Source organism: Puma concolor, chromosome B1 (genome assembly GCF_028749965.1).
Source record: "Puma concolor isolate L17-30 chromosome B1, mPumCon1.1.hap2, whole genome shotgun sequence".
Lineage (NCBI taxonomy): Eukaryota > Metazoa > Chordata > Mammalia > Carnivora > Felidae > Puma > Puma concolor.
The window spans coordinates 81,572,881-81,600,460 of record NC_141670.1 but is presented as its reverse complement, the minus strand read 5'-3'; the positions used below and the strand labels follow the sequence as shown (position 1 = coordinate 81,600,460).

The following is a 27,580-nucleotide window of genomic DNA, read 5'->3' as shown; positions in this document are numbered from 1 at the left end:
TTGTGCTACGACAGCAATAGTGTAAGGTAACATCGACGAATAGACAAAGATTTCTAGTCATGTTGGTATTTCGGTAATTGTTTATTCCTCACAGAAGAACTACATTTGCTCATGGACTGTGTGAAGGGGTCTATTTCTGATCAGCCATTTCCTCCTGTGTGTGCTATCGCTGCACTTTGTGCTCATTGCACTTACATCACAATGCAGTTGCAGTTCTCAGGACTATTTCACCCAATAGACTATAAAGCCCTGGGGGCTGGAAAGGTGGGCGCAGTGGGGCTGCTTTCATTTCTGTGTCGTTAGGGATGAGTAGAATGCTGATATATAGTAGGCACTCAATGAGTGGATTTACTGAAGAAGAGTCAGGGAATGGATAATATTAAATGGTGAGATTTATATATTTTAAAAATTGACTGAATTGTGCTCTTCAATTAAATGGGAATGGCAGGAAGCCTAATAGTCTAGGAGTGAACATAGCATATTGAAAAATTTTTAAAAAGCTACTATAATAAAAGCCGTACAAAAGACGCTCTCAATGGAACCAAGCAGGGCTAAGCTTGAAGTGATTCTTAATATATAGTAACATCTCCTTCCAGAAAAACATTGTAGAACCCAGAGATGAAACATATTCCAGGGGCACCTGGGTGGCTCAGTTGGTTAGGTGTCTGACTCTTGGTTTCGGTTCAGGTCATGATCTCACAGTTCATGAGTTTGAGCCCCACATTGGGCTCTGTGCTGACAGTGCGGAGCCTGCTTGGGATTCTCTCTCTCTCTTCCCACTCTGCCCCTCCCCTGCTCGCTCTCTCTTTCTCTCTCTCAAAATAAATAAACTTAAAAAAATATTCCATATGTATTTAAAATTATATAATTTATTTCAAATTTCTTATAAGATTGTCATCTTATTTCTTGACTTTCCTTTCATAATGTTTGTACTTTTGCACATAAGAAAAACACAAAACTCAGTCTTGACTTATGAAACTCTCCTCTATTATAAGCCCAAAACATTTCAAGATATAATTACAGACATACTATGATAGGAATAAGATACAATAAAATAGGCAAAGAGGGAAAGGTTAGGACCGGAGGTCCCTGGGTGGGGGAAAAAAACACGTATTTTGGAACAATGCTGAGAGACTTTGACCACGGCAAAGCCCCTCAGGAGTAAGGTGCTTCTTAAGAATGTAACAGACGCCACCTACTCCCCTTCAGGTTCCCCTCAGGAATTTCACAAAATACTTAACTAAAATAAGTAAACCATAAACCTTACATTATATGAGGGAGAGTATGACCATAGTCTGACTCCTCACACAATGGAATTGACCTAATCAGGAACAGCCAACCCAGGCATCTAGAGTTATCAAGCCAAAAAGGGTGGGGCCTGAGAAGGAACTAGGAGGAAGGGAAGGGTAAGTGGACCAGAACCTTATAGAACAGTCCCTCGCCTATAGTTGTGGGCACTCATTTTCAAACGCCTCTTCTCTGTAAAGAGAGCTTTTATACCATTCTTATTTTCTTACTTTCTACTCCAGTAAACTTTTGTCTGCTGCTTATTTTATTATGTGTCCATCTCTTTATTCTTCAAAGCAGTGAGACAATGAATCCTGGGTGTTGAGGTAAACAAATCCTGCAATAATACCCAAGAGATTATTACAAGTTTGATTCCAGACCACTGCAAGAGAGCAAAAATCACAATAAAGGGAGTCAAATGATTGTTTTTGTTTCCCCATGCATATAAAAATTATATTTACAATGTCCCGTGGCTTATTAAGTAGGCAATAGCATTATGTCTAAAAAACAAAACAAACCAAAAAACCCAAAACTGTATGTACCTCAAATTAAAAATGCTTTACTGCTAAAAAATGCTAACCATAATCATTTTCTGGTGGAGGGTCTTTACTCGATGTTGATGGCTGCTGACAGCTCAGGGGTTGGGGGAGATCAGGGTGGCTGTGGCAATTTCTTAAAATAAGACAACAATGAAGTTTGCTGCACTGAGGACTCTTCCTTTCCTGAATGACTTCTGGGCAGCATGAGATGCTGTTTGATAGCATTTTACCCACAGGAGAACTTCTTTCAAAATTGGGAGTCTGTCTTCTCAAACTCTATCGCTGCTTTACAAACCAATTTTATGTAATATTCACAATCCTTGGTTTTCATTTCAACAATCTTCACAGCATCTTCACAGAATATATTCCATCTCAAGAAACCACTTTCTTTGCTCATCGTTAAGAAGCAACTCCTCATCCGTTCAGGTTTGATCATGAGATTGTAGCAATTCAGTCCCACTTCAAGCTCCACTTGTAATTCTAGTTCTCTGGCCATTTTTACCATATTGTCAGATACTTTCTTCACTGAAGTCTTGAACCCCTCATGAGGGTTGGAATCAACTCTTTGCCAGCTCCTGTTTATGTTATTTTGACCTCTTCCCATGAATCACAAATGTTCTTGTTGGAATCTAGAATGGTGAATCCTTTCCAGAAAGTTTTGAATTTACTTTGCCCAAATCCATGAAGGAAATCACTATCTATGGCAGCTATAGCCTTATGAAATATATTTCTTAAATAATAAGACCTGAGAATCGAAAGGACTCCTTGACACACAGGCTGCAGAATTGCTACTGTGTTAACAGGAATGAAAACAACATTCATCTCTTTGTCCATCTCCATCAGAGCTCTTGGGTGACTAGGTGTATTGTCAGTGAGCAGTCATATTTTGAAAGGAATCCTTTTTTTGAGCAGTAGGTCTCAGTGGCGGGCTTAAAACATTCAGTAAACCATGTCGGAAAGAGATGTGCCATCATCCAGGCTTTGTTGTTACATTTATAGAGCACGGGCAAAGCAGGTTTAGCATAAATCTTAAGGGACCTAGGATTTTCGGAATGATAAGCATTGGTTTCAACTTAAAGTCATCATGTGCACTAGCCCCTAACAAAAGAGTCAGGCTGTCCTTTGAAGCTCTGAAGCCAGGCATTGACTTCTCCTCTCTAGCTATGGAAGTCCTAGATGGCATCTTCTTCCCGTACAAGGCTGCTTCATTTACGATGAAAATCTGTTGGCTTGTGTAGCCACCTTCATGAATTATTCAGCTGGACCTTCTGGAGAACTTGCTGCAGCTTCTCCATCAGCACTTGCTGCCTCACCTTGCACTTTGATGTCATGGAGATGGCTTCTTTCCTCAAACCTCATGAACCAACCTCTGCTAGCTTCACACTTTTCTTCTGCAGCTTCCCCGCCTCTCTCAGCCCTCACAGAATTGAGGAGAGTTAGGCTTTGGCTTAAGGGAATATTGTGGCCAGTTTGATCTTCTATCCAGAGCATTCAAACTTTCTCCCTATCAGCAATGAGGTTGTTTCACTTTCTTATCATTCATGTAGTCACTGGAGTAGCGCTTTTCATCTCCTTCAAGAACTTTTCCTTTGCACTCACAACTTGGCTAACTGTTTGGCAAAAGAGGCCTAATTTATTGGCCTATCTTGACTTTCAACACGCCTTCCTCACTAAGTTTAATCATTTCTACCTTTTGATTTTTTAAAATTTTTAAATGTTTATTTATTTTTTAGAGAGAGACACAGCACAAGCAGGGGAGGGGCAGAGAGAGAGGGAGCCACAGAATCCGAAGCAGATTCTAGGCAATGAGCTGTAAGCACAGAGCCCAACGTAGGGCTCGAACCCATGAGCCACGAGATCATGACCTGAGTGCAATTCAGAGGCTGAACCGACTGAGCCACCCAGGCACCCCCTCTAGCTTTTAATTTGAAGTGAGCGATGTATGACTCTTCCTTTTACTTGAACACTTATAGGCCATTATAGCATTATTAATTGGTCTAACCTGAATATTGTCGTGTCTCAGGGGACAGGGAGGCCCAAGGAGAGCAGAGAGATGGGGGAATGGCCAGTCAGTGGCACAGTCAGAACGCACACAACATTTATCAGTTAAGTTCACCACCTTACATGGGTGCAGTTCATGGCACCTGAATACAATCACCATAGTTATATCAAAGATCACTAATCATAGATCACCATAACAAATACAATAACAACGAAAAAGGGTGAAATATTGTGAGAATTACTAAAATGCAACACAGAGACACAGAGTGAGCAAATGCTGTTGCAAGAATGGCGCAATAGAATTCCCGTCGCAGGGTTGTCACACACCTTCACTTTGCAAAAAACACAGTATCTGTGAAGTGTAATAGGTGAAGCACAATAAAATGAGTCAGACCTTTATATTAATTAGCATTGGGAGAAGGCAAAGAGGAGGATTAAATATCATAAATGTTGGTGAAGCTTTCCTTGCCACCTTCTAACCTCCTCCTGGCACCACCTCCCTCTTGCCCAGCTTCCGCAGTTTCTTTCTGCACGCGGGCCTCCAAAACCACTGAATGTTCCCTCCGTCTCTTTCTCTGCTCTGCTCTGCTCCATCATCACATAAGTGAGCATTTTTTTATTGCTTCAGCGACCACTTCAGAGTGTGCTTACAGTCATGAATTCAGAGGATAATGGGAGGCAACTAGACAAGATTAATTGGTTCAAGCTGATTCTAGGAGACTGAGTATTTCTCTAATAATAATAGTAAATACTTCACATAATGATCATTTTGATGCAAGTATTGCGCCAAGTGCTTTGTATAAAACAATCAACTATTTCTCTCAGCTCCCTATAAGATCGGTTCCATTATTGTCCCCTCTTTTGGTCAAGAAACCTGAGGCTAAGAACGGCTAACAACGGACTGCCACTGTGACTGAGATTCAATCTCAGTTTAGCTTTGGAATCTGTGCTCTTTATGAATAATGATGATGATACTAATGACATCAGCAAAGTCAGAATACTAACAGTTAGGAGCACTTATCAGGGGCCAGGCATGTTCTAAGTACTCTATAGATATTCCTTCACTTATTTAAGAAACAACACTAGACTAGAAGCCAAAAAGACCAGGATTCTACTCCAAATCCTGGTACTGATTAACTGCAAAACTTGGAGGAAGTCACTTCTACCAATCTGGATCTCAATTTCCACAGATATACATTGAAGGTATTGTACCAGACGATCTCTCAAGTCTAACATATTTATAGTCTTCCCACTCAGAATAAGCCAACGGAAGAGGCCCTTGAGATGAACACAGGGGTACTAGAATAAAAGTATATTCTTGCTGTCAAAAACTGTATATATTAAGTCAAACAATATCAGTGATTGGGACCAGTAAAGATTTCACATGGCATTCAAAACTGTTTGGTGGATTAACACAGAATACAAAATAAGATTTGGTAATTACAATGGGCTGAATTATGCACTCCCACCCCAAATTCATACATTGAAGTGCTAACTCACACCGTGACAGTGTGTGGTGTGATAGGGCCTTTTGGACCTAATGAAGGTTAAATGAGGTCATAAGGGCAGGGCTCTAAACAATAGGGCTGGTGTCTTATAAGAAGAGGAAGAGACACCAGAGATTTCAATATCTCTCTCTCCACCATGTGAGAACACAGCAAGAAGACGGCCCTACAAAGGCCAGAAATAGTTACTTTGCCAGGAAGTGAATTGGCCCGAACCTTGATCTTGGACTTCTTAGCCACGGCAAGAAATAAATTTCTGTTGTTTAAGCCACCTAGTCTATGGTATTTTGTTAATGGCAGCCCAAACAAAGACAGTAATTAAAGGGAAAAAAAATAAATAAATCCTAGATTTAAAAAAATCCTAGCTCTAAAGGAAAACACTGCTAAATTTAATTGCACATTGAAAAAAAAACTTTATATGACAAAAACAATTACACAATCAAAAGGTAAATAACTGGGAAAATATTTGCAAAATATTTGCAAAATGTAACAGAAATAGATTATTACTATATGAATAACATATAAAATCAATGTAAAAGAGTAATGGGAATTTTCGTAAAAAGATAACGTATTCACACCCTTAGTGCCTTGTCCAGTTCCTTGAGAGAGATAGCTAATGATTAATTGAACCAAATACATAAATTAACGTAATTTTAGTTTTATTAGTTTTTTTAATTTTTTTTTTTTTCAACTTTTATTTATTTTTTTTGGGACAGAGAGAGACAGAGCATGAACGGGGGAGGGGCAGAGAGAGAGGGAGACACAGAATCGGAAACAGGCTCCAGGCTCCGAGCCATCAGCCCAGAGCCCGACGCGGGGCTCGAACTCACGGACCGCGAGATCGTGACCTGGCTGAAGTCGGACGCTTAACCGACTGCGCCACCCAGGCGCCCCTTTATTAGTTTTTTTTTTTTTTTTTTTTTTTTTTTTTTTTTTTAAATTTTTTTTTTTTTTTTTTTCAACGTTTATTTATTTTTGGGACAGAGAGAGACAGAGCATGAACAGGGGAGGGGCAGAGAGAGAGGGAGACACAGAATCGGAAACAGGCTCCAGGCTCTGAGCCATCAGCCCAGAGCCCGACGCGGGGCTCGAACTCACGGATCGCGAGATCGTGACCTGGCTGAAGTCGGACGCTTAACCGACTGCGCCACCCAGGCGCCCCTATTAGTTTTTTTTAAAGCATACAACTTACATAAATATAGGGGTTTAGACAACAATAGGTTGATTTTTTAGAATTATTATAGAATTTTATAGAAATATAAAATCAGAATATTATATTAAAAACAAAAAAAGGTATGTAAAAGCCAGTGAACATTTTAAAAATTACTCAACCTCACCTGTAATTGACAATAAATAAGAAATGCTACAATAAATACTTGATACATATATATCTAAGTAAGATTATATTTCTCTTAATAAATTTATAAGTTGGTAATGTCTAATGTTGGTGAGGAAGAAAAAACAGTAGAGCCTTTTAAGAGTAAAGTTATTTATCAAAATTAAAAATATAAATACTTACGGCGCAGCTGTTCTACTTCTAGGAACCGATGCTACCAATATGCTCCCAAAACAAACATCAAGATAAATAAACACTAATGTTCATGACTACTTGTTTATAACAGTAAAAAACTAAATACAACCTTATAGGCTCATTTATGGAGGATGAATTCAATCCTTTTGCTATATCTTGTCAATAGACTCTTAAGCAGATGTTAACATAGAATAAAGGAAGATTGCACTGAGTTAAAGAAAAAAAAGCAAGGTGCAGACTTTTATATGACATATTACCATTGGTGTGAATTTTTAAAAGCATACATGTACACATGGGCATACACACCCACACACATACACACACACACACACACACACACACACACTATACTGGTATCATCATATTTTTCTGGTAGCAAACATGAGAAAGTTAGCAATGGCTTTCCATAAGGAGATATGGGAGGGGGGTACTTTCATTTACTGTTTTGTTTTTGTGTGTGTGCCCATAATATATATTTATGAATATAATTCTGAAAAACAGAGCATTTAAAAAGGCTTTAAATTATGGGTCTACCTTCAATTTCTATGACTCAGTGACTCTTCCTTGAAAAGACTGAGTATTCAACAATCAGTATGGCAAACACCTCAATTAAGCCAACATTTCTTCCTTTCCATAGCAAATATAATTTTCTTTAGCAATTTCTCTTTTACAAACAAACCACACTGAGTTTGTCCTAAGCTCTGCTCTTTTCTCCATGTTCTCTTAAATGCAACCAGCTGCCAAACCCAGCTGATACTCACTCTTCCATTCATGCTGTCAGGACCCTAGCTCAGGTATTCATGATCATTTATTAGGCAATAGTAATAGTGGAAGGAGATGTTGTTACTGAGCTCTTCTATGTGGCAGGCACTTCACATATTCTGCTTTCAAATCCCTACAACAATCACAGAAGGTTAGTATTAACATCTCTTTTATCTGGATACCTACAATATGATTACACCTAAAAAATGGTGTAATCAGGTGATGAAAAGTAGTGTCTCATTACTTGAAATTAAATTCCTCTTAACACCTAAAAGGCTGAACATATTTTTATTCATTTACTGGCCATTATAGTCTCTTGCAGCATTTCCTGCCATATGTTTTGCCTATTCTTAGGCTAGTGGTTTGTCCCTTGCTTACTGATTTTAGTAGTTTTTCATGTATTTTAATCTCTTTCCCTCAACTTTTTAAAAAATAATTTCAAACCTATATTAAAATTGCCAATAGTATAATGAACATCTATATATTCTTCACCTATATTCATCAGTTACCAATTGCTAACATTTTGCCATCTCGCTTTTAACCCTCCACTCCTAAACTCTCTGTCTCACTGGTGGATTTCACAACATTGTGACACTTCTCATCTAAATGCTTGCATGGATTCTGTGCCTCTTCATCCTTTCTGCTAGGCTGGCCCTTCATAGATCCTTTCTCTAGCCTAATGAACTCCCACAACTTCCTGTATCATATATTTACTGTTTCTTTTCCTTGGAATGTATTTCTGCACTTTCCATATATCCAAACCTTATCAATCCTTCAAGGCACAACTCAGATGTCCCTCGATCCATGAACCCTTCCCTTTTTTTTTTTAAAGTGTAATTTTTTTTAAATGTTTACTTATTTTTGAGACAGAGAGAGACAGAGCATGAATGGGGGAGGGTCAGAGAGAGAGGGAGACACAGAAGCCTAAGCAGGCTCCAGGCTCTGAGCTTGGAGCTGTCAGCACAGAGCCCGACGCGGGGCTCGAACTCATGGACCGTGAGATCATGACCTGAGCCGAAGTCGGATGCTTAACCGACTGAGCCACCCAGGCACCCCAACCCTTCCCTTTTTAATTTTCCTTCTGTTGCCTGTGCCAGTTTTATATCACTTATTTCTTTCTTCTTGGCACCACAGTTATTTGTGCATATGTCTCACATCCCTAATAGTCACAAGCATGTAAGGACAGGAAGTGTGTCCAATAGTAACTTACATTTTCCACAGATCTTAGCAGAGCAACTTACAAATAGGAGATACTCAATAAACAACTGCAAAACCAAACAGCAAAATCACTGAATAAATTTATGTTTGTGAGAAAATCAGAGGGAAATTAAGATTCTATTTCCAACCCTTTCAACAATTCATTGTGATTTTCTGTAAGTCACTTAACTCTAGCAGTGAAAATATGGATTATAAAACAATAGCTCTTTAATTTTTTTCAAGTCCAGGCACTTCATATATGCCATTCACTGTGTCATTTAATCCTCATAACAGTCTTGTGAGGTAGACATTATTACCAAATTACAAGAGGAAATGGAAGTAGAGAGAGATCAAGTAACATGTCTGTGCAGGTGGGGTATTGGTCTATGATTTTTGTCATCTTTATCTTTTTATTGTTTGTATTGCTCACTTGACCTGTAGTAGGTGTTCAATAAATGTTTGTGAAATGACTTGTTTAAAATTAGGTGTAAGCAGATGCCTACTTAGAGATATATGAATTCAATGAGTAATACTATTTAGCCAAAAACAATAACAAACAAAAAAAAACCAACCAAAACAGATAAGTAACTCATACTTGATACCAGATAATTAAAGAAAAGCTGGTATTTTCTGTTATACACAAAAAGTCACAATAATCTTTGGAACTCTATAATAGGTTGATTTAGCTTTTAACTTCTTGATTTATCATGAACAGCAGCAATACTTAGAGAGGTACGTGCTTAAAACATGGAGAATTAAGGGGCTTTTTCTTTGGGGGGGTTCTGGTGAGGAGCTAGGTGACTTTAACTTTTATAATTGTTTTTGTAATTGGCAATTCCACCAAAATCCATCAGATGGGTATCTGTGAGTTCTCTATTAAACATTTTATGTTACCTTGGAAAAAGCGCACATCAAGAGTCCAGTGTCAGGGCCCTTTGTTATCAAACAGGGGATCTGGCTCCCAGCTCTCACAGGTCTGAGACTCACTGGCTCAAATACAACCTTTCTGTCTGAACAGTGCTGTGAGACCTAAAATAACTGGGCTATAATTTCAGTTGTTTTAAAGTCTGACTCCAAAGTAACTGATAGGCTTTGATCTTTGAACAGAAAAAGAAAAAAAAAAGTGCATAAGCAATTTTCATCAAATTTTGTTTCCCTGAATTATACACTCTCCCAAACACCACTGTGTTTAGTTTTAAACACATACTCTTAATGAAATCTATGAACTCATTTAAAAACAGTAAGCAGTATCAAGAAACATAGTAGACCAACACTCCCAGAGAGAACTTGTCTCTTTGGTCCAGCTTAAGTGTCTCCACGGCCAAAGTCAGAGGATCAGCTTCTAATATAACATTGGAAGAAAAGAATATAATATGACTGTTACATAGATATATAGATATGAACTCCAAATTGGAATTAGGAGGCCTGATAGGCTGACCTCCTGGCTATGAGACACTGAGCACATCACTTACCCAGCCTCTATGAGCCTCAGAGTCCTTAGCTATAAAATGTAGATGGCCATTTCTCCACGGGCAACTGCTAGGATTTGTGATATAACGGAGATAAAAGCACTCAGCAGTTACCTAGCTTAACAAATGCTCAATAAATGTTAATAAATGCAGCCTATGGGGTCTCAAATCATATTTTTTTAGGGATTATGATAATGAAAAGTGTAATAGTATATGACACCATTAAAGTTTGAGTGTTTGAGCTTTAGTCTTTTTTTTTTTTTTTTTTTTTTAATTTTTTTTTTCAACGTTTATTTATTTTTGGGACAGAGAGAGACAGAGCATGAACGGGGGAGGGGCAGAGAGAGAGGGAGACACAGAATCGGAAACAGGCTCCAGGCTCTGAGCCATCAGCCCAGAGCCTGACGCGGGGCTCGAACTCACGGACCGCGAGATCGTGACCTGGCTGAAGTCGGACGCTTAACCGACTGCGCCACCCAGGCGCCCCTGAGCTTTAGTCTTTTAATGGTAAAATTTGTTGAAGACATCCTAGATTCTGCTATTTGAAGGAATATTTTTACTCATATACCTTATCCAGAAAAATCAATCAACAAACATGTGTGTTTATTGAATGACCAAATGAATACATGGGTGAAAAAAAAAGGTTTTTGGGTTATAAGCATACCTGCTCACAAAAAACCTTACTGAAACTGACAAAAAGCCATCATAGTGTTTTATGATTCCAATTACTGATAGTATTGCTAATGCTAATAATTACTAAGGACTTCAAGTTTGCTAGGCATCAGTAAGTTGTGGGAAAAGGATACAGAGTACGTGAAAGATAGTTATTTAAATTAGAATCCTGGATCTGGGAAGGTTCTCAGCAGCAGAAGTCATGAAAACATGAACCATTTTCCCTTCTACTTTATCAGATTACTTGTAAGTTATTTAAATTTACTGGGTTTAAATGTGCCTGCATTTCAAGTACTTTTTGCTTTTAATTATAACTTTAGAGTTAGCAGACATAAATACAGAAAATTCAAAATGCAAAAATTGAAAGTAAATGGTTGTAAATATACAGAATATAAAAGCAAGAGGAGCTTTGGGAGAAACTAATGCTCAGAGCAACTTGAAAAGGAAAAAGAAACAAATTAACAAATCTTGACCCATTTTCTTTAAGGAGAGAGATCCTGAAGCTGAAAAGGGGTGCTATCATCCTGCTAGTTAAATGTTGACGTGTTGTATGATTGAAATGTCTAATTGTTTATAAAAATGTAACAAAACGTGTCATCTTCACTCATAAGGAAAATTTCTGCTTTACTCATAAAAGGACATGTAGACCATATAAACTCAAGCCCTTAGAATAAGTAATTATCTCTATTTTTTATCTTTATTACAATTGTCATATACATATTAATATAAAGTATACCAGAGCTTTTAAGTGTTGGCCCATCAAACTTGAACATGGCAAATGTGTGAAGAGGAAAATAATGTTAGGTACCCATTTGTGACTGTGCAAATCAATGTCTCCAAGAAGAACAGTCTGGACTATGGGTTATTCTTGTTACCAAAAAGAAAAATGGCCTGTGTCTGTGTGACCAAGGGGGAAAAAAAAGCGTAAAGTAAAAACACTGCTAAAAGCAAACAGAATTCTTGAACTCTTTGACCTATTCTGAGTTGAGAAATAAAGTATACCTTACGCCCTTGGTTCGTAGTCCACTCAAATACTTGGGGCTATGGAGCTGTGTTCCACTGAGTAGCTGGTCAGTTGTTAGGGACTGAGCCACACAAAAGGCACATGAAGTCGTCTCTTCTAAGAGTCAATGCATCTTCTGTAAGGTCCCCAAACATCCCTAACTCTCATCAGTAATTGTCATTAAAAGCTCTCATTATGTGAAGTAAGTGTAATTATAGCATCTTGCCCTCACAGGGTGTACAGCAGTGAGAAGGCTGGAAGGGTTCATAAATTAGTGCCAATTCACTCTCCCTCTATCTACCGTGCAATCTGCTGTGAGAGAGAAAAACCGTATTTATACACATTAAGGCAAAAGCCCAATGGCCCCTACAAAATTAACCTAAACACTAACTGTGGTTATTTGACGGACTCCCCATTTCATTATGTGTCTCAGAAATAAAAGAGATAAAGTTTGCTGCCATCAATAACACTGAACATATCTGCTGAATCCCGCAGATTCCAAAACATTAATAATTCAAAATCTTGTGGGAATTTTGTCATGGTGGAGATACGACTTGTCTGCAAACAGAGCTCAGGGGATGCTCAGTATGATCTATTCTTGTATATATGCACAACTGCTGCATTCATCATGACACAGAGGAGAACACAGCATTCGCCTGTATCTCTGCAACTGAAATTTTGGGATGTATATTATAAAGTTGTTATGTATAACACAATAATTCCCAATCTCACATGAAGAGTAATCATCCTGATGTGTCATTATACCTTACAGATTAAAGGGATTGGTAAATATATTTTCTCTCCCTCATCTCTTAAACATTTATGCCATAATTCAAAAAAACATTGAGACTGAATGATCATATTCAGAAAATAAGTTGGGCTCTCTCCTTATTGGGTGACAGAATGTGTGTGTGTGTGTGTACATATACATACGTGTGTATATTTATACTGACATATTTGTATATATATGTGTATACACACACACACTCTCTGTGTTTTTATATTTTTGTATATATGTACATACACATATACACACTCACATATCCATGATCCCCAGATTTACTTAAAAACTAGAAATTGACAATGTCAGTTACATCACTGACTGCTGTTCTGAGACCAACACCTAAGAAGATGACACTAGCAAAAATACCCACCAATATTATTCCCCAAAAGGTCCCTTTAGAGACTAGCCAGACCCTTAATTCTTGATAAAAGATTTTGAACTGCTCTCAATACTAAGGCCAGAACAATCTTTCTAAAACTCAAATCCAATCATGTCATTTCCCTGTGGAAATTCTTCCTATTGCCCTTAGAATAAAACCCTAAATCCTCTTTAACAAGGCCCAGGAGACCCTGTGTGATCTAGCTACCCCAGCCTACCTCAGCCTCATCTCAAGCCATTTTCCACTTCATTTTCTGAGCTCCAGGCACAATGGCTTTCTTTCAGTTCTTTGAAAACATCATGGGCAATCCTGCCTCAGGGCCTTTGAACATGGTGTTTTCTCTTATGTAATGTTCTCCATTTAGCAAATTCCTACCATTGTTCAGATCTCAGCTTAAAAGCCAAATGCTCAGAGAAGGGGGGAAGTAGTACCTATTACTACTAATAGGTAGTAATTACTAAATGTTCCTGTGTAATAGGCATTGCACCCAACTTTTTACATGCATTTTTTTTTTTCATTTATTTTCACAACAACCCCATGAAGTTAGTATTACTATCCCTATTTACATATGTGAAGATGGGTCCTAGGAAGATGAATATATGGAAGATCACACAACTTTAAAAAGGTGGAAGAGGAATTCACTGAGATGGTCCCTCTGATACATTCTCTCTTCACATATATACTCTTAGGTAACATCATATAATTAGTTGCTTAATGTTTGCTTCCCACATTAGAACGTAACCTTTATAAATGTTGAAAGTGTATCCACCTCGTTCACTAAGATATTGTGCTGGTGCTGGGAACACAGAGGTCAACAAACATCTGATCCTGTTGAATGAGAAAGTGCATGACACAGAGTCATTTCTAACACAAATAAAAGAAAGGCTAATTAAAAATGCTCACCGTAAGTCATTACCTATCCAATTCAAGGATAGGTAAAGCTGAGATAAGTGTAAATTATTCAGAACTATATGCAGTCCAATGAAGTCGTAGTAAATATCATCTGAATGGGAAATGCATGCAGTGTGTTTTTAGGGAAAGGCAACACTGTGTGCACATCTAACTCTATACTGGAGCCTACCCATAAGACCAATTACTCAGAGCACTTTTTGAAAATGCAGTTCTTTATAGATTTCAGAGTACGCTTGATAGCTCTCAACTCCAAAGCATAAACACATTTAAAATCACAATGAAAAATGATGGATGATTAAAGTAAAATTGTTTTGGGGCACCTGGGTGGCTCAGTCGGTTAAGTGCCTTGACTCTTGATTTCCGCTCAGGTCATAATCTCATGGGTTTGTGAGAATGAGATCCATGCTATCAACTCAGTGACTACTTGGAATTCTCTCTCTCCCTTTCTCTCTCTCTCTCTCTGCCCCCGTCCCACTTGCACACATGCTCTTTCTCTCTCAAAATAAACTAAAAAAAAAAAAAAAAAAAGGTAAAATTGTTTCAAACACTCATCGATCTATCTCAAGGAATGCAGCTAATCCTTGCATCTAAACAGTATTATTCCATATATTGGGAAATCTCATCAGAATGATTGCAAGTTTTCTTGAACCTAATATGTACAACCAATTCCACTGACTCTGGGGACTGATCAAGGTCAGCCCTAGATTTCAAATTTTCAAAATCCATGATTACATCATGAATAAAAACCTGATTTAAGTATTTATTTCAACATTCTACCTCATTAACTTTTTCATTTACCAGTGCTACAACTGATTAACAAAATAAACAGGTCCTGTTTTATATTCTTCTTTTCTACCTTTCTATAACAAAGTAGTTAATGAGTATTGACATGGCTAAATATGAGGCAGCTTACCATAAATTTTTTTTTCAATGAGCACAAATATTATACTTTAAATTAGAAACTATAAAGGCCAATTATACTAGATAAGCACTGATGAGTACACCAAGACAAAAGTGTGTAACTTTACCTTTAGCAATATACGTATTTAGACAGCCTACAGAGCCCACCATGTACAAATACAATACCTATGAACAAATGGACAAATGAAAATGTGGAGGACCTGGACAAGATTCAAAGACATCATCCTTCCAAGTCCCTTTTCTTACCCATAGGATCACATTCCTCCATACTCTTATTCACATGACTACAAAATGAATAATCTATATTTTTCAAAAGCCATGCCTTATTAGATGTACATGAACTTTGTTCAGCTATCAGAAATGTTTAAAGGGAATATTGGTCTCTGATCAACAGTTCTACTTCTTCTATGGAGTCTTACCTGATCAATTTTATCTCCCCCCCTCCCTAAATCACTGAGCTCTCACTCCTTGTTACCATGTCACCTGTTCCTCACATGCATGCTTGTTAAAGCACACAATTTCTACTACCTTGTATTTAAAGCACAGTTTCTACTACCTTATATTTCATATATTTATGTGTTCATATCTCTCTTTTTAAAGTAGAAGCTCATTCAGGGTAGGTTTTTCATGTGATTCAATTTTGCACCCTCCTGTCCTGTCACAGCACTTATCATAATGGATGCGCATAATAGATAGAACAATTCACAAATAAATGAATATGGCTGTCTGTGAGTGATCTGCTGTCAGGTGCTAATATATATTTGATCCCAACAATATTAACATCAGACATGCTCTTTAGTGCTAACATGTAATAACTTAAGTGAAAAACCAGAAACAACTAGTGTATGTGTATTGCACAGCATGAATGTCTTACTAAAAGAGGGTTTCTACTTTGGTTGTTTAATATTTCAATGTACTTTCTATCCACTGAAGTCCCCCCAACCCTATACTTGTAGATAATTAAATATGTCATTCATTTTTCTTTGCTCAATTTAGACTTTATAGAACTTAACATTCATAAAAATCAATAAGATATCCTTATAAAAGTAAGCCACTTTGGCCCTTGAATTCAAGACACTGATCATTCTTCTTTTTGCTACACATCATGGATTGTTTGCATTATAGGTCAACCTACAGAGTTTTTTCTCTCCACATACTTCCAATATTAATTATTCCTTCTCTCTGGCCCAGAGCTACTAGTCAACATGTTCCATAAGCCTGTCTATCTGAAGAGAACGATAAGGTAACTAAACTCTGATATCATTTGATATTTTGTTCCCCACCTTAATCACCCTTATTAGTCTAATTTCTTGACCACAAAGAGAAATCATGATATCAACTTTTAAATGAGGCGATAACTAATTAAGCCAAAGTAACTCAAAGGGTTTAGAATATTCAAAGAAACAAAGATACTGATAGAAACACCCACATCAGTGGAGCGAGCATATTTAAATAAAAATTTTCCCTCCAATGATGGACATTTTTCCAAAAATAAAATACATTATTTCATGCATTATGTTTTGAAAGTCAAAAGCTCATGAAAGTAGAAAAGGTTGATGTTTCAGATTACATTACTCTAAATAAAGAAGGAATTGTTGCTGACATCATCTTAAATATATTGCATATTGACATGTTTTTAAAGGAATTATAGTTGTGTGGCACAAGTCAAAATCAAATTTAGTTCAATCAGCTGCAGCATATTTTTAAAAAATAAAAACATATTAGGGATACAAATATATGAAAAGGCCTTTATCAACCTTGCTTTTTATATGCCAAATTTTTAAATCCCTACTTATTTGCAAGCAAAAACCATGTACATTGATGAAACTGTGGGATTATATATTTATAAAAAGAGTAATTTCACACACACAAAAATTCCTGACCACTGCTTCCTCAAAAGTTCACTGAGAAAAAGGCAGGTAGGGACCTATTTCTTTAGAATTCAGTACAAAATGTTTAAACCCATACAAGGAAAAGTCACTAAGATTTAAACATAAATAACAAAGGAAAAATGAGAAAAAGAAATAAGAGAATTAAGTCAAACACTCTGTAAACTGAATTCAGACTCTAAGGTTTTACAGGCCATTAATCTAATATCTGCCAAATTAGATTTTCAAATTCCATAATATTTGATTTCTTTTCTAAAACTGGTTTACCCTTAATCCCAGAAGTTTTTCTTTCAAAGATAAACTACAATTCTAAGTGAGATTTCTATTCAACCAGGAGCTCTATTGTTGATTTTTTAAGTATTTATGAATCATATTTATGATTTTACCCTCCCTAAACATTACTTTTGACTTTAATAAATTTTAGACTTGTGTAAGAACTAAAAGATGGTTTAATGTGGATTAAATAATATTCATTTAAAAACAGGGCCACTTGTATACTATTTGTCAGCTAAAATAATGTCAGAAAAGTTTTTAGACAACTGGGAATTGCTTCCAAGTCAACAACTACAAAGCAACACTGAAGCCATCTAGGAATTTCAGTGTAAGATAGATCTCCTTTTGAAATATAACCCTGAAAATATATAAAATTGATCACAGGTAACTTTCTGTCTTTGCTCTAGGATTACAACCTTTAGCTGGAAAACACCATGACTATGTTCCAACCTGAAGTACTAAAGAATCTGCACAGCACAACAGCCTAGGAAATTTAGCTATTGGACAGCTTGATTGCTCCCTCACACCCCGCTTAATAGAGCTTCTCATTAAGTCACAAAAATGAGATCATTCAGCAAAAGTCCTTCAGTATGGCCCGTCCACTCATGCTAAAGTGGTGTTGAAACAGAAGTCCGTGGGTTTGAGAGCGAATAAAAGATCTCAGCAGGGCATGGAAGGATGTAGTCCTTGTAGGGTAAGTAGATCTGGGGTAGCATCAAAACAGGAGAGCAGTAGAAACACCTTTAAGAATTCTCTGGAGTATAATTTAACAATACAAAATAAAAGTGGAAACTAAAGATGGAAGAAAACCTGGATAAAGCAATAACTAAAGAAGTTCCTTCAGGGCAGAGACTCTGGGGACCAGAGTTGAAGCACAGTTAGCTCTTCAGGCAGTGCAGATGCATATAATGTCACAAGTGTTCACAGTGTTATTGATAAAGTATTGGTATTTTCTGCAACATCATATAGCAGAACACAATAACTCCTAGGAGCACCTTGAGATTTCTGGAAGTATGTGAGTATGTGCATACATGAGCAAATACCTACAAATGAGTACCTCTTCTGCTAGACCTTCAATTAAAAAAAAAAAAATTCTATTCTGTACTGGAAAAAAAATAGACAAATCTCTTTATATAACTCAGCATCCTTGTATTTAATTTGATATATATTTTGACAATGAAACAGCAATTAGGATATAAGGAAGAGCCACGTGAAAAAAGGTTGTCCAACTAGACTAATGCCACTTTGGACAAATCTGCCACCATGACTGTTCTGTGACCTGAAATCTTCTTGAGCACAGCCTCTCCCTGCCCTCCCCCTACTTCTTTCCTTTGGCTTATACCATACCCTTGGGGCATAAAGTCATTGATCTGCCCTGGAGATATGACTATGACATACACCTATTCTTAAAGATCTTCTCTGGAGTGGTCCCTCAGCATGTATTCCCAGCCTCTAGGGCTATAAAACAGGTCTTAAAGGAGGTGGGGATGTCAAGACCTACTCCTTTTGTGCCCACCCAAGACAGGTTGCTATCCATAAATCCCCTTAATAAACCATTTCTCATCAAGCTGGACTTGTTGGCCTTTTTCTTTGGTCTTATGGCTCCTTTGGCCTTTGGAGGTCATTTTCCATATACCTTCCTTTCATGGAACAAAGGTAATAGTTATATATACTTACACACACACACACACACACACACACACACATGCACAATGAATGTGTGGCATCCATTTATAACTTACATATTTGATTTCTTTCTGTTTAAAGTATAGTAAGAGAAGAAGTACCAAAAAGGTTTTTTATCACAAAAGAAGTCAAAGAAGACAAATTAAGATCAAGAAAACCAGAAACTCCAAAGGAGAATCTATACAAAATTACACTGTAACAATAATGGAACATTTGTTAAAAGTAGACAAGCCTTGGACCAGTGATCAGGAAGCCCTTTAATTTGATATAATAAGAAACAGCTTTATGGACCACAGTGTGCTAGAATTACTCTTTTTCAGGAAAGAATCTCTGGGTGATGTCAAAAGACAAGAAGGATGAAATATGGCTTTGTAAAAGCTGTTTAGAGATGGGAACACAGACAAGTCCATCCTGAAGAAAGAGAAAAGACAGAGAAAAAACAGCCAGGCTGGGAAAAGCAAAACCTTGCATGCAAATATGTATCATACACTGCTAACTTATAAGACTCACAAATCCCCAGGCTTTTTGTTCTATCCTGAGTCCTGCCTGGAAAATGGTTTATTTATTCTATAGCTATTTAAACTGGCACAGGCTGGGTGCCAGACACAATATAGGTATCAGGGACATTAGAATGAAAAAGACAGGCAAGGTCTCTCCTCTCTTAGAGCTTACACTCTAGTGCAATTGACACACAACAGACAAATTAACAAGATGACTTCTGATAATGATAATGGCTTTGAAGAAATAAAAAAAGTTGATGTGTTAGAAAGTACTGGGGAGGTACTTATGAAAGGCCACCAGGGAGATGCCTTTTCAGCTGACACCTGAGGGACAAGAAAGAGCCAATCCAGTGAAGACCAGAAGAAAGAATGTTCTAGAAAGAGGGATGGCTAGTGCAAAGGCCCTGAGCCGGGGGGAATGGCTTGGTGTGTTTGAGGAGAGACTCTGTGTTGCTGGAGTGTGCTAAGTATGTGGTATGTATTAGGTGGGGCCAAGGAGGAAGGCAAGGGTAGTTACTAAGACTTTACTGGTTGGGATAAGGAGTCTATAAATTCTCTCTGATGGGCAACAGAAGACAACAGAGGTTTTAAATATTTATTTATTTTTGCAAGAGAGAGAGAGAGAGAGAGAGAGAGAGAGAGGGAGACACAGAATCTGAAGCAGATTCCAGGCTCTGAGCTGTCAGCACAGAGCCTGACATGGGGCTTGAACTCACAAACCAGGAGATCACGACCTGAGCCGAAGTCTGATGCTTAACCGACTGAGCCGCCCAGGTGCCCCAGGAGACACCAAAGGTTTTAAAACTAGGGAAGGGTTGGGGCACCTGTGTAGCTCAATCGGTTAAGTGTCTGACTCCTGGTTTCGATTCAGATCATGATCTCATGGTTCATGAGTTCAAGCCCCGCATCAGGCTCTGCACTGACAGTGTGTAGCCAGCTTGGGATTCTCTGTCTCCCTCTCTCTGCCCCTCCCCTGCTTGCTCTCTATCTCTCTCTCTCAAAATAAATAAACATTAAAAAAAAAAACAAAAAAACTAGGGAAGAGTTGGGAGAGAGTATGGTGACATAAAATGAGGTTTATATGCTAAAAAGATTACTTTAACCGTTATGTGAAGTCAGAATTTTAGAGAGATCAGAGTAGAAGCAGGTGAGACTGATTAGGGAATAATTACAGGGCAAGAGTTGATGATATCTGGTATTTGGGTAGTAACAGTGAAGATGAAAAGAAGTTGATGAGCTCGAGATATATTTTGGGGTAGATCCAATAGGATTTACTGATAAGTTAGATATGGGGGTGGGGGGAAGAGACAGTGGAGAGAATTCCAGGAACACTCTTAAATTCACTTAATGAGTAGAGCCATTTACTGAAATGAGAAAGGCTGAAGGAGAAGCAACCTAAGGACGGGGAAGGAGATCAAGAATCAAGAATATTTTGCATGTGGTAAATCTAATAAATGTCCAAGATTAGACATCAAATAGGCCTTTTCATATGAGTCTGGCATTTAGGGGAAAAGTTAGACCCGAAGATATCAATTTGGTAGCAGTGCATTTTGATGTTACATAAAACCATGGAATTGGCTGAACTTTCCTGAGTTACTGTAGACAGAAAAAAGACCAGGACCCACCACCAAGCACTGAGACCTTCTAATAGTGAGAATTTAAAGCAGAGCAAAGAACCAACACAGCAAACTGAGAAGGAATGGTCAGTAAAGTAGATGGAAATCCTAGGAGAGGGAGATATCATGGAAATGAAGAGCATAACATGTTTCAAAGAGGGTATACTCTGAGGGTATAGAACATTCTTATGTGTCTTTGAGTAAGACCAGAACAGAGAAACCACCACTGGCTTTGGCTAGATGGAGGTAACTGGTAACCTTGATAAAAACTGAGTTAAGTCCTTCGTAGAGTGCCAGGGAGTCTTGATTAGAGTAAATTGAGGAGGGACAGTGCTATAAGGAGTGAAGATTGGGACAGCTGTTTTAAAACTCAGAGCTAATATCATTCTCAGTGGGGAGAAACTGAGAGCTTTTCCTCTATGGTCAGAAATAAGACAGGATGTCCAGTCTCACCACTTTTATTTAATATAGTACTGGAAGTCCTAACCACAGCAAGCAAACAACAAAAAATAAATAAAAGGCATCCATGTTGACAAAGAAGTAAAATTTTCACTATTTGCAGATAATACTATATATAGAAGACTCGAAAGACTCCACAAAAAACTGCTAGAACTAATACACAAATTCACTAAAGTCACAGGATACAAAATAACTTACAGAAATCTGTTACATTCTTATACCAATAATGAAGCAGCAGAAAGGCAAATTCAGGTATCAATCCCACTTACAACTGCACCAAAAACAATATGATACATAGGAATAAACCTAACCAAAGAGGTAAAAGACCTGTACTCCTAAAACTGTAAAACACTGAATATGACACAAAGAAATAGAAAGACATGCGAAGCTCATGGATTAGAAGAACAAATATTTTTAAAATGTCTATACTACCCAAAGCAATATACACATTTAATGCAATCCCTATCAAAATACAAACAGCATTTTTCACAGAGCTACAACAAATAATCCTAAAACTTGTATGGAACCCAAAAAGACCCCAAATAGCCAAAGCAACCTTGAAAAAGAAAAGCAAAGCTAGAGGCATCACAATTACGGACTTCAAGTTATATTACAAAGCTGTAGTGATCAAGACACTTTGATACTGGCACAAAAATAGATCAACGGAACAGAAAGAAAGCCCAGAAACGAACCCACAACTATATGTTCAATTAATCTTCAACAAAGCAGGAAAGAATGCGATGGAAAAAAGAATGTTTTCTTCAACAAATGGTATTGGGAAAACTGGACAGCACCATACAAAAGAATGAAACTAGACCACTTTCTTACACCATACACACACACCAAAAAAATTCAAAATGGATCAGAGACCTAACTGTGAAACCTGAAACCATAAGAATCCTAGAAGAGAACACAGGCAGTAACCTCTTTGACCTTGGCCATAGCAATTTCTTTCTAGATATGTCTCCTGAGACAAGGGCAACAAAAGCAAAAATAAACTCTTGGGACTACATCAGAATAAAAACCTTCTGCACAGCAAAGGAAACAATCAACAAAACTAAAAGGGGTAGTATCCAAAATCTATAAAGAACATATCAAACTGAACACCCAAAAAACAAATAATCTAATTGTAAGATGCACAGAAGACATGAATAGACATTTCTCAAAGAAAACATATAGATGGCTAACAGACTTATGAAAAGATACTCAACATCACTTATTATCAAGGAAAATGCAAATCAAAACTACAATGAGATATCACTTCACACCTGTCAGAATGACTAAAATCAAAAACACAAGAAACTTGGGGAAGATGTGAAGAATGGGGAACCCTCCTGCACTGCTGGTGGGAATGCAAACTGGTGCAGCCACACTGGAAAAGAGTATGGAGGTTCTTCAAAAAGTTGAAAATAGAACTATCCTATGATCCAGCAATTGCATTACTGGGTATCTATCCAAAGAATATGAAAATACTAATTCAAAGGGATACATGCACCCGATGTTTATAGCAACATTATCTACAATAGCCAAATTATGGAAACAGCCCAAGTGCCCATAGACTGATGAATGGATAAAGAAGAGGTGATACACACACACACACACACACACACACACACACACACACACACACACAAAGAAACATTACTCAGACACAAAAAAGAATGAAATCTTGCCATTTGCAAGACATTCTTACGTGTGCAACTCAGGCATTTGATAACTGTGTTTTTCACACAAATTCCTAGAAGGGGAACTGACCCACCAAGAACAGGCTGAGCAACACAGTACTTATTGCTGTGGAATCTGGAGTTAGAAATGTGCAAGTTTATATCTTGACTTCATCACTGAATAGCTGCTATCATCCTGGGGGGAAAAAATCAAACTCTTTTTAGTTCTGGTTTCCTCATATAATTCAAGAGTAATAACACTTATTGAAAATAAAAAAACACAATACATGCTAAGTGTTTAGCACAGCACCAAATCCATGGTTGCTTTGACAGATGCTATTATCTTTTTTTTTAAGTTCATTTATTTATTTTGAGAGAGAGAGAGTATGTGTGTGTGCGTGCCCGAGTGTGACTGGGGGTAGGGCAGAGAAAGGAGAGAGAGAATCCCAAGCAGGCTCCACACTGTCAGCACAGAGCCCAACGTGGGACCCAAACCCACGAATTGCAAGATCACAATCTGAGCTAAAATCAAGAGTCATACACTCAACCAACTGAGCCACCCACGTGCCCCAACAGATGCTATTATTATAGTTATTGTTCTCAGCATTTCCAGTTTAGATCCATATCGTGAGACTACCATCTACAAAGCTCATATCTATTTATAGACCCATCAACAGTGTATATTGCAAAGTCTTTCCATTCTCACCAATAAGTCAATCTTGTTAAACTTTACTAATTTCAGAGATGGAAAATGTTTAGTTTTATTTGTATGGATATGATCAACAATATAGTTACATATCTTTTCATAATTTTATTGCTCACCCACAGTTGTTCCTCTGTGAATGGCCAGTTTAAGATCTTGCTCATTTTTCCATTGATATACATATTTACTTCCTTGTTAGCTGCAAGAGCTGTTTATTTGTTAAAGATCAAGGGGTGCCTGGGTGGCTCAGTCAGTTAAACGTCCGACTCTTGGTTTTGGCTCAGGTCATGAGAATCTCATGGTTTGTGAGTTCAGGCCCCACGTGGGGCTCTGTGCTGACAGCATGGAGCATGCTTGGAATTCTCTCTCTCCCCGTCTCTGCCCCTCCCCCGTTTGCATGCGTGCATTCTCTCTCACAATAAATGATAAACAAATAAAATATAATAAATAAACTGATAATAATAAACTTTAAAAACTGAATAAAGATAAAAACATCCTTGTCTATATTTTGTTTCTTACTTACAGCAAACTTCAGATATGAAAGCACTTCCTTTATAAAGGATGAATTCACTGTAAGAATAAACTGAAGATGTAGTCTTTACTGATATGTAATTTGGGTTATTACTAGTCTTCTTTCCCAACTTCACATGAAAAAAGCATAGGGATTATCTTACCTTGCCCAAACAGTGCAAAATTCTGTTTCTAAAGGATGTCCCAGAACATGATAAAAAATAAGAGCCATGGCGTGGCATAATAATACAATTATTCAAGATCTGTTCAGCGTTTACAGCCAGATTTGCTATAATTTAGTTTCTCGCTGTTTCTGAAATAAATTCACCAAAACTCTTTAAGATGACATTTCTGCCTCTGTTAAGTACCTCTACTTCTTAGTTTTCAAGAGTTCTTAGCATGCCCTTTCCTCTTTCTATTTCCAGTTCTACCATCTTGGTCCATGTGCACCTAACCTATGGCATTCATGACTTGATAGATTTCTACTTTACAGGCCAAAGAGTCCTCATCTTTCACTGTGTCCTCATATGTCAATTCCTCTTCTCTCCCTCCGACTCCTCTGATCATTTTATAATGATTTAGTAACCACAATAATGAAATTTACTGAGAAAACTAAATTTTGAGATGCTGCCATAACTAATGGAGTCAGAGAAATGATGAAAAGGGCTTTAATGAGGTTTGAAATATGGTTGGAATATTACAGATAGAAAATCAATTTAGAAAATGCTGTCAGCCTCATCCACAAGGGAAAAATTATTTAAACACACACATCTAAAGGACAGAAGTAACTTGGAAGGCAATGAAGAACTGACAATTGTTTCACAATAGAGAAAGCTCATTCTTTCTTTATGTACCTATATCTACCTACCTATCTGTCTATCATCTATCATTATTTTACTATGATTAAAAACCTAACTTGGTAAATATCTAAATACCATGGGTATTCAAATTCTGCAAAGACTAATAAATAATTAAGCATTTGACAATTGTAAGTAATTTACCCTTAGTTTTAAGTAATCTTGGAGGTAGCAATACCGCTTACAAAAACGCTGCGTAATTTTGGTCATCCCCTACAATCGATTTTATCTTCCTCAAGAAAAAAACCTAAATTTTGTGGACTCAGGCCTGAGGAATATTTTGGAGAAAAGCATACCTTTTCCATAAAGCCATTTATGCTACATACTGCACATATTGTAAAACCTTGTACATCAAAGACAAATTTGTGTTTAAACAGATTATCAGGTTATAGAACAATTAGAAGCCACAATTCTCTTAAAATAACTCTAATGAGACCTGAAAAACTGCTTCAAGTCTCTGTTATTTAAGCATTCGGCATATTCTCTGTTCTTAATCTTTGAAAATTAGATGAAAGCTATGGCCTTTCTCTCTAGAAAAATCCATATACAATTATAGAATACATTTTGAATATAAATTTTCAGAACTGACTAGGATCCCAAGCCTCCAGGCTAAGGACTACTCTAGAGGAAATATTGTTTTTAAGACTATCGCCAAATACCTAATATATGAACTACTCTCCCGTTTCTACCTTAGGCACTCCATCTATGTAGTTTGGAGCATAGAAGAGTTAAAGTTTCACACCTTCATTCCATAAGCTCTTCAACCGTGTTTTGCAGAGCAAAGCCTTGGCAACCGCCTGGAACTCACTGCTGACGCAGCTCCTACCTGCTCTCCACTCTCTGCTATGGAGAGGAGCATCCTGACCGATTATACTGGAGACTGGAGACCTACTGATGTGCACCCTCAACAGTGTGACACATTAGAAGACAACTACAACCGATGTGCTTGGAGCCTGTTCCTAGGATTCTTCCTCACAAGCTGACTATGCAACTCTGGTCTCTCACATATAAACCTGATTCACTTAGGTGATGGGCCCTTTCCTGTCCCCCACTTTCCTTTTACCAACTACTGGGATAACCAATGTATGCAGAAGTCAGACTGCAGTGAGGCTGAAAATACGCCTGGAAAAGGAAGTCAACTTTCCAGCTCCAAGCTTCTTTCACAGTATATAATAATCTCACTATTAAAAGGCGGGGGGAGGGGGAGAGAAACAGTGACTTCTGAGAGTAACAGATTCACATGTATTCAAATCCAAATATAGCATATTCCAAGATCAAACATAATTTTTTGAAGCAAACAATTGGGTCAGATTCTATGAGATGCCTATCTAATAGCCATTCCCATCTTCTCATATGCTAATGAAATCATGTAACACTTCTTTCTTTGGGGCAACAATATGTCCAACTAGGATTTGACTCATGGCTAGTCCACTAGTCATTTCCAACTAATGTGAGCCTTAAATACACCATAGATAGCCAAGATATTGACCTCCCCTTAACACTCAGGGCAGATGGGCAGGGCTTGGAGCAGCAAGCGCATTCTCTTCACTCCCAGGATGTATAAAAAATGTTACATTTCCTATGTGTGCCACAAAGGGAAGAACGTCAAGAAGCAAAGGAGAATTCTGTTCCCTTTGATAGATACTCAACCTGTCTCCTTTCCTTACAGCTAGCAGTAACCCTCTGATTGAGTTATAGTCAATGAAATATTCGAGAAAGTCTGCTGAAAGCCATTTGTTTCTGCTTCTCTTACCTATTAAAAGGGCAGAGATGAGAGGAAACCTTTCTAGCAATGCCTTTTCCCTTCCATCATACCTTGAAAAAGGACACGATGCCTGAGGCTACAGCAGCCATCTTGCTACCACAAGACAACAAAGCATGCGAGTAAAAGAGCAACAGCTAAGTAGAGCAGAGCAGAGAGATGGAAAGAGTCTAGAAATTCATTACTTTGTTGAACATCAGAACCAAAATCAGCAATTGTCTACTTCCCATCTTCTTGCTTAAAGTTGACCGATGCATACTAGTGGATGGGAGATTTCAAGTCTTTTTTTTTTTTTCCTCTGAAGCATCCTATAGTTCTCACTTCGTGGGAATATCAGCTTTCTTATCATCTATTAATCCCTTCACCATGTTGAGTACCACTTTGAGTCTGACTAGGATGATGCCCGGTTTAATGCTATCAATTTCTATCGTCCTCTTCATAGCTCAAAACTTAAGAGTCTCCTAGAAATTTTAGTACATTATGGCAATACTGTGTGTAATTCTGCAGCTAGGTGGAAATTCGCAGGGCCACTATACATTCTCACATTCAGGGTGTGTTAGTTTGCTTAGGCTGCCAGAACAAAATACCATAGACTAGGTAGCTTAAACAACAGAAATTGATTTCCTGCACACTTGAGGCTGGAAGGCTGGTACCAGGGTGCAAGCAGAGTTAGTTAGATGTGCAGAGAGCTGCCTTCTC

General features: G+C 37.7%; 1 protein-coding gene and 1 long non-coding RNA gene across 5 annotated transcripts in view; one reads left to right on the top strand and one right to left on the bottom strand.

Moving 5' to 3' along the window:
- SLC10A7 (solute carrier family 10 member 7) overlaps positions 1-27,580 on the bottom strand; it is a 253,775-nt gene that overhangs the window by 115,521 nt on the left and 110,674 nt on the right. The window lies entirely within an intron of this gene.
- LOC147581722 (uncharacterized) lies at positions 4,846-26,258 on the top strand. Of its 2 annotated transcripts, none has more exons than XR_015250189.1 (2): positions 4,846-5,030; positions 25,897-26,258. It is a non-coding gene; the product is annotated as an uncharacterized LOC147581722 (long non-coding RNA). The 2 variants fall into 2 exon arrangements; XR_015250188.1 differs by having other exon boundaries at positions 25,814-26,258.